General features: G+C 43.1%; 1 pseudogene; it reads left to right on the top strand.

Moving 5' to 3' along the window:
- Positions 1–918: 918 nt before the first annotated feature.
- Positions 919–11,341, top strand: LOC142000570 (schlafen family member 13-like; annotated as a pseudogene).
- The last annotated feature ends 3,086 nt before the right edge of the window (positions 11,342–14,427 follow it).

Below are 14,427 nucleotides of genomic sequence, written 5' to 3' on the forward strand. Positions count from 1 at the left end.
CCACATCTAGTGTGTTAAGTTTTAGCACTAGAAAGTGTTTTATCATTATTTCTCTTGTAACCATTTCTGACTTTAACTACAAAAAGAGAGATTTTAAGTGAGTACAAGGAATTAAATAAACTTTTTGTATTCTTAAATCAAACTAATTCAGTGTTTGTGTTTAAACTGAAATGTTGGGTAACGCCAATTAAAGTAGCAATCTGTTGTATATTGGCCCCCGCACCGGGGCAACAGACCTATAATATCTGACCTGTCCAATGCAGAACACACGCTTTTGGGAGAATTCAGGACTGGTGTGTGTTGGGTCACCCTGCAGGTAGTAACCAAGGCTGCTGGAAGCCAGAATGTGGCTGGTGTTGCTGCTGACGGGCTGCTGGGGTCAGAGCTGCTAGACCAGGGCTGTAGCTATATACAGACACTCATGGTGTGACCTGCATGCTGGCAGGCTGGTTGTGAGCGACCCAAGTTGGGAGCTACAACAGCAAAGCATTGTGAGGCACCCACGGTTGAAAGGCAAGTTGTGACAGAACCCCTCACTGGTCCAGATTGCACCCTAGAATGCAACCCTCGGGTCTCCCACAAAGCACCCCACTCAATGCACGCTACTCAGGACAAATATGGCAGAGCCATCGGTACCGTCTCTTGTGTTAGAGGATGGACGTATAACCCACATCCACTCTGTGTGGTGCTCTTTCCCCTACTGGCGGTACCTACAGCCTTGGCTAACTGAATTGAATTTTTTGCTCAGCGAGTAGAGGCTCATGCTTTAAGATCCAGAGGCCTCAGGTTCAATCCCCTCTGCCAACAACCCACCCAAGGGGCATTACACATGGTCTTCAGTTCTCCCACTGCCCCTACCTATCGTTTTAATATAATGCTTTAAGAGAGACTTATCCTTTTGCTTGTTTCAGGAACAGGATGGCCCTGAAAGAGGAGCACCCGTCTGTTGATCTCAACACTAACTATGCTGATGTGGTTGTGAAAGTTGAAAAAGTAACTTTTGGCGAGAAAACACGAAACAAAATGCACAACACCAAACTGAAAAGGAAACAAAATGGTAAAATCTCCCGAGCAGCGTGTGCATTGTTGAACTCCGGAGGCGGCTTGGTAGAGGCGGAGATTGAGAACGAATGCTACAGTTACATAAAGGATGGGCTTGGACAGGATATACGAAAATCCCTTACGGAACTCATTTCATCTAAAAAGTTTGAAAACTATTTTGAATGTATGCAGCAGAACAACAAATTATTCATTTTTGTTAAGTCTTGGAGCAGTGAAGTTTTGCCTTCACCACGGATTTGCAGCATAAGAACAGGCTTGTACCAAAGATCTGGCACTTCTGCTGAGAGAATGAATTCTAGCGTGGCTGCAGAATTTCTTGAAATGAAGAAAGGTTGTGACAGGAGAGAATCTGATGAGACAAAGCAAAGAGCTGAGACATCTGTTCTTCCTGAACACTGGTCAATACAAGACTCTGCTGAAGATATTTTTAATGCAGACCACCTCACCTATGGTGAGAAACTGAATTTCACTTGAGTCGACCCATGTGGAATTTAAAGAGTTCTCTTCAAAGAACATCTTGAAACACATTGAAGACAACTTGCCACATTATATCTCTGCTTTTGCAAACACACAAGGGGGATATTTGTTTATTGGAGTGGATGACAGTAGGAAAGTGGTTGGATGTAGCAAAGAAAATGTTAAAACCAACGAATTATGCAGAGTAATAGAATATGTCAGCAAGAAGTTGCCTATCTCACATATCTGTAATTCTCAGGCAAAACTGAATGTTGCCCATCAAATCCTGCATGTGTGGGATAATGATGGAAACTTGCGTGGCTATCTATGTGCTGTGAAAATCAAACCCTTTTGTTGCGCTGTGTTTTCGGATAACCCTGACTCATGGATTGTGAAGAGTGACCGCATTGAGAGACTGATGGCCGAAGACTGGACAGCTATGATGGTGGCAACCGATCCAGGTCAAATGATTAAAAATATAAAGTTTAATAGTTTATTTTCCCATATTAACCTAAACTTCAGTGTTTCTAGCTTGGTAGCATGACTGGCAACTTGACAAGTGAAGTGGTTCGAAAACTTAAAGTCACTGGTGTCCCACAATACTTTTCTTAAAGGGACACTGTCAACTTAGAAATCACTTATAACAATGTGAGATGAAAAGAAATCTGACATAAGTTATAACATATGGCCAAAAGTATTATATGTCTAAACAACTGGAGGGGAAAATATTTTCTCTTTGTTCGGTTCATTTACTCTAGGACAACACTATGTCTACAGCCCAGCCGGTTTCTCCTGTTTGCAGAGATGTTTCACACAGCAAATGGGGAGGGAGAAGCATTTAAGCCCTGATTTTGTCACCCTCAATCACACTGTGTTGTGCCTCGTGTCACAGGGTGAGGTGGGCCGTGCAGAGGACCCCAGCCATCACCTCTGCTAGTGTTTCCTGCTAGATCAGGTGAATGCAAGCAGTAGCAAGGCCTATTGGGATGAGAGAAGCAGGACAGAACAGAGAGAGCTGAGGAGACCAGTAGCTACAGGAAGCACTACAGAGGCCGGGACCTGGCAATGGAGAATGGAGCCCAGGAGGGGCTTGGCAGATGACTGCTGGAAGAAGATGGGAAGAATCACAGTATTCAGTTAACCCTCCCCCCTTTGCCTTAATGACACTCATCCCGCGGTGACTAGGATTATATCACTTTCTTCTGATTGACGGTTGTGACTCACTTTGGATCAAACCTGTCCTTCATCACCCTAGGACCACTTACTGTTTGTTACTCTGAGTGGAGGTTACAGAAATCTTTGGTTTTCATTATTATTTCTTAGCTGTTCTAGGAGCAAACAAAAATGGAGGTTGTCCCAAGCTCTCATTGTCCTTGATGTTTAGGGGAAAAAACCACAATTAAATACAAAATCAAACCCTCACCTCAACCGCACTATACATGGCAGGAAATAATTAAAAACCTTTTACAGCACAGGAGAAATGAGAGAAAAAATACTCCATCCTCTTCAAATATTGCCCCTTAAGAAATATCTCCCTCCTAAATTCCCCATGAACAGATGAGCCTTTCTGCTTACCATGAAGATCAAGAAAGCGGTGTGTGAGGGGTGAGTTCTCAAATGGAGGAGCCCACAAGGAGAATGCCCTGCCAGCCAACTGCTCTCTCTGATATCCTGAGAGCTCAGGTGCCTCCGCCAATCTCAGTTGTGGTGGTATGGCCTGAGTTGAGAAGTGTCTCTCAATCTGGGACGTCCCAGGCCATTAGAACTTTATAGGTCAAAACCTACACCTTAAATTCCACTCAAAAACCCACAGACAGCAAGAGCAGATGACAAGGCCCTGGTGTGATATGCTCAACAGCGAGATGCCCCATTGAACAAGACTATTGTAACACTTGGCATTGTCCTCAGTTTCTGCATTGATTTAAGATGCAGTCCTGTGTACTGCACTTTGTAGACACCTAGTCTAAGGTGACAAAAGCAGGAATCATGGTAGCAAGCTTCACATCCAACCTCCTGGTTAGATGCGAGCAGAGGAAGCCATTTTGGCTAACGCTGAAAGAGAACCCTCCAGTACTAACTGGGAATCTAACCAGACTCCCAAGTAGCAAACAAGAGTAGCAAATAGTGGATAAACAGCCTCAGTGAGGTTATGTCTTCGCTGACAAAATAGGTGTGTTTTTACACCGAGATAGGTAACTCAAGATGGCTCTTGATGTGAAATCCTAGTGGAGACAAGGCAGGGATAATTTTTACATTAAAGTAGTCAACATCACTAATTTTTTGTCACGAAGACGGCCTAAAAGGGCAGACACAGTCTTCATCAAAACGTACCACATCATCTGAATTGGCAGAGACAGTAACAGAAAGGTGAGTGTCATCTGCATACAGGAGACACCATAACCCATGTTCCTCCTTAACCCTCCCAGGGGAGGCCCTCATCCTTAATCAAATCGCAAATGGTGAAAACATTATTGATCACTGGCCTTGTCTTCATCAGCGTGAACCAAAGATCAAGCTCTTTCTCTCCCAATTTCAACCTCCTTATGAAATAATTACAGACAAAACCAATGGGACAATCAAATATCTTGGTCCTGATTTATACCTTCTCCTTACTTTTCCTACCTGGCCTCCTTCATGCTTGGCCCTTGCAATCAACTCCCAACCTCAGGGTCTCCATATCTCCAGTATGCAAAAGAATGAATTCTTCTACTCTTTCGGCCACGGTAAGGTAGCCATTGAAGGGACACTGCTGCAGCAGCTGGGTATCCAGATAAGGGCCTTCAGTTAAAGTAATTAATCTCATTTCATTTTGAGTGAAATGAATGCAAATGCGAAACCCACAGCAATTCCGAGAGCAGTTCAGGGCATGCTCATTAAAAATCCTTATGGTGGTGCTGGGGTGAAATAAGTATATTAATATTAAATTTTAATTTACTTTTCAAGAGATTTCAAATCCAGTTAATGTCTTGAAGACTGAGCTGAGTGTGTCATGTGGACCTCCACTCACTAAAACGGTGTATTCCAACCCAGGCATCACATGTCTTCGTGATCTGCAAAAATCTCTATTTCCAGGTATGTCTTTTTGGTTTTTATTAGTTTATTTCTGGTTTCTGTACATTGACAGACATGTTTGAAGGCATCTGGTTTACAAATAACATTAGAGTGGAATAAGAAGTGATGTTCTATGCACGCACAGTACTGGCTTTTGAAGAATTAAGGATTGAAGCCACTAGCAATGTCGTATGAACTGGTGACAAACAGACCAACCTTGACCTCTCCGGCCAACCCTCCCTCACCATGGTTAATTTATTTGAATGTGTGATCTATATGATATTCAATTCTTATTTCAATGTTTTTCACATAAGAGAATGTGCAGGTGCTATATAATTACTGTAAGTCAAATGGGTGTCCTTGTAGGTGTCTTTTATACTTAAGTGTGAATTTCCTGGGGTCTTTGGGGTCTCAGACATTTAATATTGAATTTAGTTTTGGTCTGCTGGATTTCCTTAATATTTGTTTTATATTTCACTTTTTGATGTCATTATACAGTTGGTGGAGGTGTATGAAATGATAACGCTGTTTCCAAATTTAGGCTTTTTTTGAGTAACGAATCATTCCAGAACCTTTCCTGATTTTCGTGAACATGTTCAATTGTTGTAACTATTAAGACAAATAAATTTCAGACTGTGGATTGTTCCTAATCTGTTCCTGTCAACTATTCATTGTTCATTCTTCATGATGTGTGATTGAACACCTAAGCCACATGTGCTCCCTGACTGAACCATTTTAAACAGGGCACTAGGTAATAAGAAGTAATGAACTTCTGCTATAAGTTTGCAAATGAAGTATGATTTTGCTGAACACTTGTGAGACATTTGGGATGTTCTAGTTATCCAGTGACGAAGCGACTCATCCAAGGCCTCTCAGTGAATCAGTGGCAGAGGAAGGATTAAATTCAAGGGCCTCTTGACTCCCATCCTTGTCCTCCCTCCTTCAGGCTGCCAGAGGATCTGAGCATCGTGCACTGCCACTGAGTTCAGCTACAGTTGTGAGAGCTCAGCACTTTAGGTGTCTCAAACTGAGCACCCAGAAAATGAACACACAGTGACCATCTGTGAAAAATTTCATTCCACACACCTTTGTCCAGCCTCTCTCAGAGTCGCTGGATCTCCATCATGGATCTGTCATTTCTCTCCCTCATCCAGGGTATGACAGCACTGTCACCTAGTGGTTTCTCACACTAGGGGCTCTTGCTGTGCCTTTTCCAGAACTGCAGCCCTAGGGCCCTAGACACTGAAGCAGTCCTCTGGTCTGTCCCCAAATTATCCCCACTTCTTTCCCCTCAGGGGCTACTGTTTAGGTTCCACCCTGCCCAGGGTACGCGAGGAAAACTTTGTTACCAAAAGTTACATGCTACATGTGTAAAAATGTGCTACTTTAAACTAGGAGGTTGTGAATTTGCATGGTTTGGTTAATTAGAGCCTGTAAAGGGGCACTCACCTCTTGAGTGCCTCCTAGCAGCTGGGTGCAGTGCTGCAGTCCTTTTCTCACCTCGATGCCCCCTGCCAGCCAACCTTAGCAGGTTTTCCATGGCTAGGCCCTCCAGCCAAGTCACAAAGTCTAAATGAATCCCTTCTGGGGTATTAAAGAGTCCTTGCTAGGGTCTTTGGCCCATGCTCTGAGCCCTGCAAATTCAGCCCTTTGGGCTCTCAAATAAGGCCTGCCCCTTTGTGGGGTTTATGCCTCTTCACCTGTGGTAGATATGGAACCAGCTACTCCAGGTTCCAACCCAGGGATCCTATACACAGTAGCCATGTATTCAATCCTTTACTGCAGTTTCCCTGAGTCTCTTCCTACCAGTCCTTTATCTCCAGCTGTATCTCAGGGCCAATGTCTTCAGGTCTTTCTCTCTCTCTGTCTCTGTCTCTGTCTCTGATCCTCCCCCCCATGTAAGCGTAGCCAGCCATAACTAATTGCCAAGTTCCTTTGGCCAGAGAGGAGCACCCTTCCACATACCTCTGGTCCCAGCTTGGAGCTGAACTGCTAAGGCAGGTGGCTCCTTTTATCTGGGCCAGCAGGGCCCTTATTGGCTGTTCCTAGCCCCTCTAGTCCCAGGTCTCTGTGGTTTCCAGAACAGCTGCTCTGGAGAGTCCTCTCTAGGCAAGCTGGAGGACCCACCTTTGCTGCTTTTCCCCTCTCAGCTTGCTGCTTGTTGGGGTGGGGTGTAGTAGGACCACGGCGCCCCCAGCAGGAGGCTGCAAAGGTCGAATACATCCCATCACAGAGCTACACAAAATAATCCCTGACGAGGCATCTGGGGAGTCGCTGCAGATACAGAGATTGTGGGGTGTGTTCTGTAGCTTGTTCAGTAGCATGCAAGACTGCAGTAAGATAGGTTTCAGAGTAACAGCCGTGTTAGTCTGTATTCGCAAAAAGAAAAGGAGGACTTGTGGCACCTTAGAGACTAACCAATTTATTTGAGCATGAGCTTTCGTGAGCTACAGCTCACGAAAGCTCATGCTCAAATAAATTGGTTAGTCTCTAAGGTGCCACAAGTCCTCCTTTTCTTTTTGCAGTAAGATAGTGAGTCTTTCCTCTCAGCTATAAGGGAGACTTTTATAAGGACTGAAGGGGCACTCACTGGTGCTCCCATGAAGCTAGAAGATGAGTGAAGCTGACAAAACCATCGATTTGGAGAGAAAGGGGTACCCAGCCTCAGGAGACAGTAGACCAGCTTCCCATTTCCAGGAAACATTTCAGGTGAAATGCTTGTAGAATGCAAAAGTGCCTAAAAAAGTTTTGGCTCCCATCCTAACCACTCACCATAGCAAAGTTAAGCAAATGCATCATAATACCTAATTCTTATATAGTGCTTTTCATCAGTAGATTTCAAAGTGTGTGCATCAGAGTTTGCAGGATCAGGGCCTTTATTTGTAAGCTCAGTGGAGCTCTCTGAATAAGAAAACAGATTCCTGAATACATAGCCCAAGTTCAGTCTGCTACTATTTGTGAAGTCTTACTACTTATTCGCTAAAAATATTACCAAATTTCAACATTCACAGATTTTTGCACGCACGAAAATTTTTCTGAACATTCATGCTGGTTAGATATTATTATTTATTCTCCTGTTTGAAAAGTTTCTGTCATGCTGTCAGGGAGCAGAATCATTACTGTGTGACCAGTACATCACGAATAGCAAACAGGAAAAGCAAAGCGTTTGTGAACAATCTGCAGTCTGACAATTATTCATCACGTAATCCAAATATTCCGCAAGTCCCTGGGGATGACAAATGCATTTGCAGAAATCAAGACAGCTTTGTGAATGATTTGACACCTAAAAATGGGCTAACGGCCCAATCCTGCAAAACTGTATGCAAGGGAGTAACTCTGTTTCTTTTATAAAAAATAATTATTAACAGCTCCTAATTCAGCTTTAGAAAAGGAGTTAAGTGTTAAGAGAGTAGTTAGGAAAAGTGGCAGAAACAGCAGCTCAGAACTTTGGTGAAGATGGGACGGTTAAAAACTTTTTGCAAGTGGCCCCTCGTTTGGCAGTGTGAGCAGAGGTGCCTAGGAATTAGTGGCCCATGGAGACTGAACTCCCCTCTCATCCCTATGGAGGTCCCTACAGAGTATAGCTGAGACTCACTGGTGGATGATTATGGGCAGGGGGTTGGGGCCGTGGGTCACAGGAAAGCCCATTTGCCATTGCTCAGGCTGTACGGGTTCTGTGCATAAGGGACTTCAGCTGTCAGGATTGCCAATCCAACATTTTTACCATCAGGTTTCAGAGTAGCAGCCGTGTTAGTCTGTATCCGCAAAAAGAAAAGGAGGACTTGTGGCACCTTAGAGACTAACCAATTTAACAAATTTGCTAGTCTCTAAGGTGCCACAAGTACTCCTTTTATTTTTACCATCAATACCTTCAGTTGGAACAACTTTTCAAACTGTACTGCAGTGTCTTAATAAAAGGAAGAAGAAAAGAAAATGGACATAAAATTTGTTAATATTTTTCTAATTCTCTCAATTTCTAGTAATTTCTAATGGGATAAATACACACCAGAAAACCTCACCAAAGAGCTGTTCTCAAAGTATCCAGGGCTGGAGAATTTAATGAACGAGCAAATGGAAGAGCTGCAGGCATCTCAGGGACTACTGATATTTTCAAGGAGCTGGGCTGTAGATATCGGATTGCCAGAGAACCAGCAAGTTGTCTGTGATGCTCTCTTAATAGCTGCAGGCAAACACCCAACACTGTACACTGTGACTCAGAAGGACTGTTCTGTGAATATGTTTGAATATGCAAGACAAACTGCTCGTGCATTGAAACAGAAACTGGTAAATGTTGGGGGATACACTCAGAGAGCGTGTGTGATTCCCCATCTCCTACAGCTTGAAACCAATGAAGAAGGAAATACAGAGTTGGATTTGCAAGTTAAGTATCCTGGTAGCTACAATGTATCCCACAAGGACATGCCAAAATTACTGGACTCACTTGTGATAGTCTTACTGGGTTTTAGGTCCTTTTTAAGTGACAGCCTTGGGTGTGAGTTTTTCAATCTCCTCACTATTAAACTATATGAGTTACTAAGAACAGATTTCCATAAGATCAAGAAGCAATTTATTTATGGCCTGCCGGGAACTGGGAAAACGATAGTGGCCCTGAAAATCATAGAGAAGATAAAAAATGTGTCTCATTGCAAGTCTGAAGATATTCTCTACCTATGTGAGAACCAGCCACTGAGTGAATTTGTGAGGTGAGCAATTTATATGTAAGTCAACATTGTGCCCAACTGTATCTAAAATGGGGGGGAGGGAGAGGAAAATCAATACCCAAAAATCTTTTACAAGCTGTAGAAAGACCTTCCTGCTCTCAGGCCTTGTCTACAGTATGAACGAACGGACTCCTAATTCCTCAGCTGTGTAGCTCCACACAAGGTCACAGTAGATGACACAGTGGTAGACAAGCCTGCACCCTGTCTACATTAACAGTTCCTATTATTGCTACAGCCCGTGGAGAATTATCAGTCTGAAGTTTTCCAGTGTAGACACAGCTTGAAATGATGCCACAGATGAGCGAGTCGTTTTCATGTTACAGAACAATCTGGACAGGTATAATGGCATTTGGAATGGCTTTCTCCACAAACCACCTTAAACCATTTTGGGTCAGATTAACCCCTCCGCTAGTACAGGGAGATGCAAATGCACCTCAAGAAGCCAGCTAACCCCCTGTACCCTAGAGGAGATTCCTCCCTAGAGGATGGCAAATAGTGTTTGTATTGCTGTCTTCCCTGGGGGTAAACTGCGGGAGGGCAGCTTTGGTATCTGCTGGATGCTGTATACAAGCCTGGCTGGCAGCGGCTGTAGCTGAGATGAGCTGGAATCAGCGCACACCTGCCTGCTCTTACACAGCCCTCCGTGGCTAGCACCACCCATTCTTCAGGCTTCCGAGCTCTCCGGTGTAGGAGAGGTTGCAGTCCCCTTTGGGGCAAGTCCAGGACAAAATTACATACAGCTGCACCAGTGCTCACAATGCTGTGAATTCTAGCACGGACTAGGCTCAGGTACTTGGGTGCTGTGGTGGGATCATCACAGGGAGCCACTGTTTCTTCGTGGGCCCTTTGCATTCCCTGGCACCAACTCATCCTGGCCTGGTCTTTCAAAAGTCTTTCAAAATCAAAATTACTTTAGACTCAGACCATGATAACAGAAGTCCTCCCAGTGTTCCTTCTGGATGGAGTGGGTTTTTTGCTCCTCTTCTATAGCCTGAGAACAAGAACCAGAGTCACCCTTTCCCTTCCAGGGGCTTTATGGTTTCTTGGCAGAGCAGTGTCTCCCTCCAGGATCCTTGTTGCTAGCATTGGTACAACTACTTCCATGTTTAAAGATAGCCATGTGCGTAGGTACCTTGCTGCGCCGGATCAGTGCACAGACAGAAATTCATCAAAATCACGTCCAATATTTTCTTCTATTTTGTAGAAAGAAAAACATTTGCCAGTCTGTGACCCGAATCACCTTCTTAAATGGGAAATATTGCAAACCAGTGAAGCACCTAGTAATTGATGAGGCCCAGAATTTCCAATCAAAGGATGGTGACTGGTACAGGATGGCTGAGCAAATCACAGAAGGAAATGATCATTGTGAACCTGGTGTTCTCTGGATCTTCTTGGACTATTTGCAAACAAGTCACACATTTCCATGCGGTCTTCCACATCCATCAGAACAATATCCTCAGGAGTGGCTCACCAAAGGGGTCCGGAATGCCACCCAGATATACGACATCATGGCACAAGAGATGGAGAAGATTGTAAGAAATCAACAAATAGATATTCCTCATCAGCGGTTAAGAATGTTGTTGGATGAAGCTGAATGTGCCCATCCCCTGCCAGGTGTTTCTAACGTAGAAAGAAACTTGGAGGAGGATGAAATAGTAACATATGTGGTTGAAAACTGTCTCCAATATTTCCAAAATGGTTACTCTGGGAAAGACATTGCTATCCTGTGCAGCACAGTGAAAGAGAAGGATAAATATCGTCACGTGCTACAGCCCAAAATGGAAAATGAGATGAAGAATTTCAAGCTGGATGCAGATTTCACAACGGCAGATGATGTGCTGGGACATGGCATTGTTCTTGACAGCATCCGTCGCTTTTCTGGCCTGGAAAGGAGCATCGTATTCGGTATCAACCCAGTCCCTACACAGGAGGAGATTTCGTACAATCTTTTACTCTGTGTGGCATCCAGAGCTAATTTACAACTTCATTTGTTGTATGGAAGAGTGCAAAGTACGAAAAAGCTGACGGTGGTGCACTCACAAACTGATTGAACGTGAGGTCTGTAACTGCTGTCTGGAGTGCCTGTCCTCCAATTCTGTTGTTGACTCTCTCCAGTTTAGTTTCTGCCCTCTGCACTCCACTACAGTCTCTAATGTACTCTTTGTGGCCAGATCTCAGGGTGTGTGCTCCATCCTTAACCTCCTTGTCCTGTTGGCAGCTTTTGACACTGTTGACCACTCCCTCCTTCTTGAAATGTTGTCCTCAGCTGGCTTTTGTGGTTCTGTCCTTTTGTGGTTCTTCTCCCATCTCTTTGATTGCTCTTTAAGTGCTGTGTTTGATGGGCCATCATCTTCCCCTTTTCTGAGAGTGTCCTCTTCACGGCTCCTCCTCCTCTTCCCCTCCTCCTCTACATCTCCACCCTAACTCTAGGTACTCTTATCTGCAAGCATGGCTTTGATTACTCTCCTGGGCTGATGACTCAAAAAATCTACCTGTCATTGCCAACCAGAATTTGTAGAGCATGTGAGAAAAAATGTAAACCTCTGTTTATGGTGTGTCCCAAATATTCAAAAGCACCAGTGAAAAAATACCACTCCAGACACCCTGAAGAGTGTGTGTGTGTGTGGTGCGCGCGTGCGTGTGTGTACATATCAATATATACAAGATAAGTATCTTGTTAAAGAAAAAACACGCTTCAATAAAATACTCAAGTTCCCTGACTGCAAATTGAATTAGTAAAAGAAAACCCAAACCAATTAAATCAACAAGCTCTAGAATTCTGAGCAATCCTCATTCACTGTGCATCCCACTCAGCTGCTATACACTCATTACAAAAAAAGAAAAGGAGGACTTGTGGCACCTTAGAGACTAACAAATTTATCTGAGCATAAGCTTTCGTGAACTACAGCTCACTTCATCGGATGCATCATCGGATATAGCTCACGAAAGCTTATGCTCAAATAAATTTGTTAGTCTCGAAGGTGCCACAAGTCCTCCTTTTCTTTTTGCGGATACAGACTAACACGGCTGCTACTCTGAAACCACTCATTACAAACTCGCTTGCACAGAAATAAAAACTGATGTGGTAGCACAAATCTGTCCATCCTGAGCCGCATACATTGTACATATATCCACAGTGGTGGTTATGTATGTCATGCTTTAAGTTCCAGGGCACAAACATAATATCAATCATCAATCTATTTGAAAACTGTTGAATCATTATGATAGTACAAAGGGAATAGAATGGTAATTAGATGCTAACTACATTGTTACTTCTCTCTCTGAACTTTAAATTAAATAACCTGGTGATTACTTTAATTTAAAAAATTGCCTTTTGTGTGGATTGTCATATTGTGATAGTGTAGATCGCTTGCTCTGACTCATTGCAATCTGACTTCTTATTTTTATTTTGTGAATTGCTGTATTACTGATTGTAGCAAGGAAGAATAATACTAAAAAAAGATTGTAGAATTATATGTGGCAAATACTTTAACATCTTATCGCTATTACTATACAATTTGTTTTCTGCAGTAACTAATTTGAATATATATGTCATAAATATAAAGGGAAGGGTAAACCCCTTTAAAATCCCTCCTGGCCAGAGGAAATCTCCTCTCACCTGTAAAGGGTTAAGAAGCTAAAGGTAACCTCGCTGGCACCTGACCAAAATGACCAATGAGGAGACAAGATACTTTCAAAAGCTGGGAGGAGGGAGAGAAACAAAGGGTATGTGTGTCTGTCTATATTTTGTCTTTGCCGGGGATAGACCAGGAATGAAGCCTTAGAACTTTTAGTAAGTAATCTAGCTAGGTACGTGTTAGATTATGATTTCTTTAAATGGCTGAGAAAAGAATTGTGCTGAATAGAATAACTATTTCTGTCTGTGTATCCTTTTTGTAACTTAAGGTTTTTGCCTAGAGGGGTTCTCTATGTTTTGAATCTAATTACCCTGTAAGGTATCTACCATCCTGACTTTACAGGGGGGATTTTTTTTTTATTTCTATTTACTTCTATTTCTATTAAAAGTCTTTTTGTAAGAAACTGAATGCTTTTTCATTGTTCTCAGATCCAAGGGTTTGGGTCTGTGGTCACCTATGCAAATTGGTGAGGCTTTTTATCCAACATTTCCCTAGAAAGGGGGGGTGCAAGTGTTGGGAGGATTGTTCATTGTTCTTAAGATCCAAGGGTCTGGGTCTGTAGTCACCTAGGCAAATTGGTGAGGCTTTTTACCAAACCTTGTCCAGGAAGTGGGGTGCAAGGTTTTGGGAAGTATTTTGGGGGGAAAGACGTGTCCAAACAGCTCTTCCCCAGTAACCAGTATTTGTTTGGTGGTGGTAGCGGCCAATCCAAGGACAAAAGGGTGGAATATTTTGTACCTTGGGGAAGTTTTGACCTAAACTGGTAAAGATAAGCTTAGGAGGTTTTTCATGCAGGTCCCCACATCTGTACCCTAGAGTTCAGAGTGGGGGAGGGACCTTGACAATATATATTTTTGATTTAGAGCACTGTGAGGCAGTATAGTGTCTGTAGTAGATCAAATGTTTTTATTTCTGGATATAAAGACGATTCATACAGACAACATTCCACAGTATGCTTCAACTACGCAGAATCCACACCCCGGCTCATTAAATAAACCTTCATTTATAGGTCACAATATGTTTGTTTCTTACTCTGGTTGTTTGCCACCCCTCACAATGAACACTCTGGCATATGGTATCTCCAGTTCTAGCCAAACATTGTCCCTGGCTTGGGCTGCTAGGCACTACTACACTGCTAATAATATGCTCTCTATCCTTCAGACACCGAGCTCTGCACTCCGACAGGCACAACTGCTAAGTGAAAACAGGTGAATCCAGACGTCACTTTCATGGGCTTGTGAATGTGGCAGGTCCTGGCTGAATGACCTCTCCTAATTTTCTTTTTCTTTTTCTTTTCTTTTTTTTGGACCCGTTTATACTCAGAAAAAGATGTGTGTTTTAAAACATAGCAGCGAATGCGTGTTAAATCAAAGTGTTTTCAGTGTCTATTTCAGGAAAACTGACTTTTTTATCTGACCTAAGTAATCAGGACTTGCCTTTACTAGGACAAATGTGTCTTTTTAAATATATCTTAGTTAACATGTGCTAACTAACTAACT

The sequence above is a fragment of the Natator depressus genome, chromosome 17 (assembly GCF_965152275.1).
Source record: "Natator depressus isolate rNatDep1 chromosome 17, rNatDep2.hap1, whole genome shotgun sequence".
Classification (NCBI taxonomy): domain Eukaryota; kingdom Metazoa; phylum Chordata; order Testudines; family Cheloniidae; genus Natator; species Natator depressus.